The sequence below is a fragment of the Gavialis gangeticus genome, unplaced genomic scaffold (genome assembly GCF_001723915.1).
Source record: "Gavialis gangeticus isolate Ggan-Ray unplaced genomic scaffold, GavGan_comp1, whole genome shotgun sequence".
Lineage (NCBI taxonomy): Eukaryota > Metazoa > Chordata > Crocodylia > Gavialidae > Gavialis > Gavialis gangeticus.
In genome coordinates this window covers 10146762-10154164 of record NW_017729015.1, presented here as the reverse complement: position 1 = coordinate 10154164, position 7403 = coordinate 10146762, and the positions used below count along the sequence as shown (strand labels likewise).

Below are 7403 nucleotides of genomic sequence, written 5' to 3'. Positions count from 1 at the left end.
GGCGGGCCGCGCCGCGGGCTCCGCGCGGGGAGGGGGCTCCATGCTGCGCCGCCCGCCCGCGCTGTAAACACGCCGGGCGCCGCCCCCGCCGCTCCGCGGCCCTTCGAGGCGCATCACCGCCTCCCTCGGACCCGCGAGCGGGGTATGAAGCTGCCTCAGGGCCCGGGCGCGGTCCCCCGTCGGCTCTGGGCGGGTTTTCAGGACAAATCCGAGCTCGTTTCGCCTTTGGGGGAAGCGGCTGCTGCCCCTCAAGGGCCCCCGCGAGGGTCCCTGGCTGGTGGCAGAGGGTGTAGGGACGGAGCTGCATGGGTCCTCATCAGGCCTCACCCTCATCCCACTTATGCCGCCAGTCCAGTAACGACGCTCACCCCCAGGGGCGTGGGCCTCTCACCTGGACCGCCAGGGAGATGGCATTGCTCCTGCTCAGTGGTAGCAACGTCACATCCAGAGCCCTGTCAGCCGGGCAGAGTGGACCGTCTGCTTGAGTTTGCAGACTGCCTGAAACCAGCCGGCTGAGAAGGGTGGATGAACCCTTCTGCCCACTCAAAAAACAAAGCTGGTCTGCTGCAGACATGAGCCTTGTTACTGCCCCGTCGCTTCAGCGCTTGCCTGTCCAATGGGAGAAAAAAAAATCTGCGCTGTATTGAAGATGGAAGGGTACCACCAAATATTTTAAAACCTGTAATCTGTAGGCTAGACTTTCTTGTGTTTAATTTGTGAAAATTTTAATTTCTTTAGTTTCAGTGAAACAATCCCAATTTCCAGTCTGCTGTCAGATTGCCGGAGAATCCTTAGGCTTTAAGCAGGATATATCCATTCACTTTTTGAATATGGCTTTGGCAGTACTTTTTAATGACGACATTTTGATGCTGCAGATCTGGAGGTGATTGTTTAGAGGCTGGAAATGACTTTGGATTCTAGGAGATATTTGAAATCAAATCAGTTTAAAAAAAAAGTAAAAAATTATTTTTAATATTAACAATTTAGCTTGAAGGATCAAGTGTCTGTAACTTTCCATGACTAAAGAAAGAGGGCTGAGTGTTTCTAACTTTTACTTTTTTACTAAAAGGGCCACATTTTCAAACATGGTCATGATCTGCTACAACAGGGGTTTCATAGTTTCATGGCAGCTAGGGTCAGGAGGGACCTGAACAGATCATCTAGCCTGACCCCCTGCCAGAAGCAGGAATGAATGCTGGGTTCACAAGACCCCAGACAGGTGATCATCCAACCTCCTCTTGAATTTGCCCAAGGTAGGGGTGAGGACCACTTCCCTGGGAAGCTGGTTCCAGATTTTGGCCACCCTAATTGTAAAAAATTGCCTTCTGATCTCTAACTTAAACCTATTCTCCATCAGTTTATTACCATTGTTCCTCATCACCCCAGGTGGTGCTGGAGAGAAACGGGCTCTACCTATTTGCTGTTGATCTCCCCTGATGAGTTTGTAGGTAGTCACCAGGTTCCCCCCCCCCTCAGCCTCCTCTTGCCAAGGCTGAACAGGTTCAGGTCCCTCAGTCTCTCCTCATAGGGTCTGTTCTGCTGCCCTCTCACCAAGCGGGGGGGCCCTCCTTTGAACCCTCTCCAGGCTGGCCACATCCCTCTTGAAGTGCAGCACCCAGTTCCCAATCTTTTTATGCTGAAAACCAGCAAACCATGGACTGAAAGTGTCCACAGACTGGCAAACCACTGACCAACAGTGCTAGCCAACCCTTTTTTGCCAGTCCATGGTCACTTCTGGTGCAGCACCCAAACAATCCTTCGCCGCCTGGTACCAGGTCATGGCCTGGGGTTTGGGAACCCTTGCGCTACAGAATAAATAATCTGGGTTCCTTACAAGAAGATGCATTTAGTATAGCTCACTAGATAAAAGCTGTTAATATTTGGCCTTTAATCTGTAATCATATAGTCTTATCCGCTATAGGAAATTTATGATATAGTTTAATGCTAACCATAGTATTTCATTTAGTAATTCTTACATTCAGTCTGTAACTGAAAAGGACCCTGTTCAGTTTAAAGACTTAAGACCAGAGGGAATGTGTCATCACTTAAATTACTCACACAGTGAATGTCCCTCACTGCTAAGTTTGTACCTTATTTATAAAACTTTATACATTCATTTTGTGGCCGTATAGTCTTGCTCTGCATCTGTTTGCTAAATTAGAGCTCTTGCTGATCAGATTTTCACTCTTTTTTCTCAATATGACATAAGTACCTTTTTATATTGAATAAGCTAAATAAGCTTAGTTCCCTGCATATCTGTTGTAACTCAGATTTTCTAGACTCAACTTTGTAGCTTTTTCATAACCCTTTTGAAATTGACATTCTTTTTAGCAGTGTGAATGGCCTTGCTAATACTGTACAGTATATAGAGGTGATTCCTTTTTTCTTCAGTTTTTCTCTGCAGTACATCCAGGAGTCACTTTGGCCCTCTTTAACAGTAGTGTTTGAGTTGCACTAAGACAGGGGTGGGCAATTATTTTGGGTGAAGGGCTGCTTACTGAGTTTTGACAAGCCATTGAGGGCTGCATGACAGGCAGCCAGGGGCAGATAACTATTAATTTTCTAAATTTCTTAGGGGCCCCACAGGCCAGATAGAATGGCTTGGTGGGCTGCATCTGGCCCGTGGGTCGCATTTTGCCCACCCCTGCACTAAGCTCATTAGTCATCACCTCCTCAGGTCCTTCTCAGAGTTGTTCCTTTCCAGGGCCTTCTCTCATCCCCCTCAATTATGACCCACAGTATCTATTTTTAAATGTAACCTTGGATTTGGCTATGTTAAAATATTAAAATATCTATTTGATAAAACTTGTTATAATAGAACAGGTAATATTGGAGATGTCTTGAAATCTAATGGAAGAGTGGATAGAGGACTCTTTCAGTAAGGAATTAGAGGGTGAAGATGAAGTTACTGGTTTTCTTGAAAAATAGGTCTTGTCAAACTTTGTTTATAAAGTTATGTCACTAAAGTAATGTGTTTAACTACACAAGTCATTTTTGTCTCAGTATTGAATAACATTTTTACTCATCAGAATGGTACAAAACAGTGCATATGACAAAAGGATAACAAAATCAAGACTAAATGATGGATCTAAAATATAGATTAGTCTTGAATTGCCATTAAATGGAAATGTTTTAGTTGGATACTATAGGGATCACTTACTTTTCTTAGTGATCCAGTGGTAAGTGTAAACCCATTAGTCTTTGTGGCATCCGATCACTTTCTCTAATTGATTGTTCCAATTGCTAAGTGACATGGTAAATAATTATGACAACTTAAATTGCTTTGCAAATAGGATGTAAACATGCATTTTTTAAATCAAAGGCAGCAAGGCTATTGCTGGACACATTGAGTTCTGATGTCAGCACTTCAAAGAAATATTGAAAAAATATAATGAATTCAGGGAAGCAGTAAACAATGAATCAAGGTCTGGAATACCTGGCTCATGGTGAGACTTAAGATTTTCGAATTTCTTTATTGAAGAGTAAGAGGCAACTTGATCAGCCAACCCCCCCCCCCCCCCAACAAAAAAACAAAAAAAACTTAAGTTGAAGATTTTTGCTAGTAAAGGCAGACTGATTGACTGTCCAGGAGTGGAACCTAGACAAATTCCAAATTGGTGGGAGGGATAGATTTGGAGGGTGGGGGAAGGTAGTTAGCCAGTAGCACAGTTTCCTAGATATGTAGTAATCTCATTCATTTAGTATTTTCATCAAACTTGGTTATCTTACTAAAGGATGATTTAACTTGATACAGGTATTTTGGATGAACACTATTGCCCTAGTGTTCTGCAAGGAGTTAACCTAGTTCTAAATGATCAAAACATGAGCCATTCTTGATCTTTAATATCTAAATGTTTCAATAGTTGATATTTGCTGTTACAATGTTGTTAGACTGCTAGAGAGATGAGTGCCTCTTTTAGACAAGTGATTGTGTAGCAATAGAGTCAGCTTTTTAGAACAGTGGTGCCTGATGGTTTTTTGGCCTGTGGTGCCAGATTTGCCTAGAAACCTGGTGGGGAGGAAGTATTGGCACTTTTAATTAGCACCCCTCCCCTACCACCAGATTTCTAGACTGTGGGGAGATGCAGGTGCTGGATCTAGGCTGGGGATTGAGCACTTCTGTTTTAGACTAACTATTTGTGTCAATCTCGGGGATAGATTTTGAGGAAATCTCTGCAGTGAACTATTCCTATTAATCTCAGTTTTTTGGGTACTATTTTTGAAATGGCACAAGAGCCCTTAAAAGCCATTGTGAAATGTTACAGAATAGATATTGAGTTCCACTTGCATATAATTTCTAATATTGTTCAAAATACATTGTTGTTTCTTAACAAGTTTCTTAGAAGCTTCAAGTGAAAGAAAACTGAAGTGTGGTTGATGGCCAGGTATTTTGTGGTCCAGAAGCTTCCACATCAAACTGAAGTTAGTCAGAAGTGACTGTCACTAGTTATAAAGCTCAGTTATGCACACAGACCAGTAGATGGAAAATATCTTGATGATCAGCATACAGTCCTAATTTTTCTGTGTGTTTGTTTTAGTGGTTGAAACCAGTTTCTGTTAAAACACTGATTTTAATAGATTTAAAGGGAGATGGTTGCATCTTCACCTCTTCAGTGCTTTAATACCACTGGGTGTATTTACATGTACAGTTAGCATGTAGCAATAAACTCCAGCACGGTTCATGATGGAGTTTATTGCTTCCAGGCACAGCGTTTACACACGTGCTTGTGTGCCTGGGACTGTAGCACATTGAGCTGGAGCAGAACAGCTCTGTCTGGCAGGGGACATGAGGAGTCAGCCTTCCACCCTAGGGCTGCTCTGCCCTGGCTTAGTGTGCTTCAGAGGAGCTGGCTGGGGAATGAGGGTGCTCCAGTGTGGGGTGGCTGGCAGGTAGCCCCTGCCCTGTAGCACCTTTGTGCCCCAGCCAGGCCCAGTCACTGTCTACACGTATGTTTTGGTGCACACAACTACTCCACTGTAGCGTAGTACATGTCCTGGACACTGCTATCCTACAGCGGAGTTAATTTACTGTGCCTTTTTCTGAGCGTACATGTAGATGGTAATGCATTACTGTGGAGCTAATTAGTCAGCTCCGCAACAAAGTGCATGTGTAGATGCACCCACCGCATATTAGACTAATTCAGTATAAAGTACGATGTTTCATCATGATACATAATGCCTATTGTATTAAAAACAAATCAATTTGTAATCTTTTTTTTTTATAATCCCATATAAATTTGCTTAGTTTTCAGTAGTATTGTCACTAATAATATTTGTCTGAGTAGGTGTCCATGGGATTATTTGGTGTAGAAGGACAAGATTGCTATTTAAATATACTTGTTGGTTGCTGTGATGGGCTGGACAGGTGGATGATATTCTGGGAGTCACAAATTTTTCAATAGTTTTTTTTCCCTGCAAATTGTGAATGGCAGTCTGAAAAAAGATTGTAAGGAATCTTGGTATAAAGAATGCCAGATTACATTTGTGGGTACATGCAACTCAAGAAACAATGCCATCCAGTAAATCCTTAAAGATTAATGTTTTTTGTTTCAGGGGCAGACTCATGGTTATTTGGATGCTGGTCAATGAGAATTTTTGTGTTTAATGGTCTGTGTGCTGAGTTAACATGTTAAGGTTGGTGTTGTTTCTGAAACCTTAGCTTGTGATTGCCATACTGTTTTACTGTGAAGGATGTCTTATTTTCTCTGGAATTGCACTTAACCTTAACTGTAATTTAAATGGAAATTATATCCCCAATATTGAATTCTATCAGGGAAAATAAAGGCAACTGTAGGCTTTTAGAGTAATTCTAGAACACAGTTGGGTTTCATCCATAATGAATGTTATAGGACATAAATGACCCCACACAGGAATTGTCATGTATCCAATGAAATAGTACATTCTTACCTTTTAATTTCTAACATTCAATTCCAGATCATTGTTCAATATTAGCATTGGTCCTATTAAAAAACCATGTGCTCTGGGCTACTAACTTTTTTGCCACAGTGAAGATTAGTTGTTCATTAGTATTCTTTTCAGTCTGTGTTTTTGATCGTTGTAGTACTTTGCCCTCAGTCCATGACACAGTTTCCTGTGTAGGATTCTCTTACTTGTTAGTTAGCTCACATTCTTTTATTGAGCATGCAGTATACTCAAATAATTGCAGCCCAAGGTACTCCGAATCAGGTAGAAAGTTTTGAGTGCCTAACATCAGATTGCTTAAAGAGGGTTGAAATTCAGATAGTGCTGATTGTTTACCTCTCAAAAATCAGGCTTCTTTCTAAGGTAAAGGTACACACAATCAGTAGTAATTGAAATGTGGGTGTGTTAAATTTTTCCTCAAGAACTGGGGTAGGAGGAGGTCTCTAGATCGTTGTGTGCGAGTTCCATTCCCCTTGCTCCCCACTTTTTGGGAGCTACCATGGTTAATATTCCACATACCATGTGGTAACTTAGGTGCTTGCTTTCTTTCTTTTATTGCTGTTTGAATCAATGTACCTGATACAAAAGTGAGACTTGCTACTCTGTAGTCTCCAAGATGACCCTCTTTGACCTAGTTGCTAAAGAGGTCTTATGTTAGCTACCCTCTCCAATTTTAAATTTAATCTTCCAGTTCTCAACCAGTTGGGCTGAAGAACATTAAAGCCTCTAAATGGGGATAGAGGGGGTGCTGTGCACAGATCTTCAAAAATGGCCAATTTTATTTCTTCTTTCCAGCCCTAGAAAACTTTACTCCAAAAAGTTAATGTCTATAATGACCAAGTGAAAACAGTTGGGAAAAGGAAATTTAGAACCTAAGTATTATATGTAGCTGTTTTAAAAAAAATGTGTATGGTGAAAAATTCTGAATTATTGGCAGAAATAATTTAATTTTTGTATTTATAGCACTTTACTTGTGCAGCGCTCTTACTACTAGTAGAGGCCCTGGCAAGGATTGGGGCTGCCTCTGTTCTACACATTGGGCACATGCATAATGAGGAAACCAGGTGGTAGTTCTTTTGGGGCACAGTGTGAAGTGGGGGTGTTCAACTTCTGGCCCATGGGCCAAGTCTGAACCACTGAGCTGTGACATCTGGTCTCCGGTGCTCCCCATGGGTTGGGAAGTTTGGGGGTAGGGAAGCAGTGGCAATTAATACCCTGCCCACTGCCAAATCCCTAAGCCCTATGGCTGGATCAGAGTTGGGTCACACCCTCTGCCCAGCTAAGTTGGGGCTTGGCCAAGCCCTCCCGCCTAGGCCACACTATCTCCCCTTGCAAGGTTGGATCTAGCAGGCAACTTGCTTTGCTCATGCAGGGGTTATTGGCAGAGTTGCAAATAGAGATGAAGTCTACTTAGTCCTAGGCTTGGGTCTCTTTTGCTAGATGACACTGCATTACTTTGCAAGTTTAATATTGGGAAAATG

The 7403-nt window shown here is 42.4% G+C and overlaps 1 protein-coding gene across 1 annotated transcript in view; it reads left to right on the top strand.

Moving 5' to 3' along the window:
- The window catches only part of RLF (rearranged L-myc fusion), a 62102-nt gene that overhangs the window by 464 nt on the left and 54235 nt on the right, over positions 1–7403 (top strand). The gene's annotated exons all lie outside the window — the stretch shown is intronic.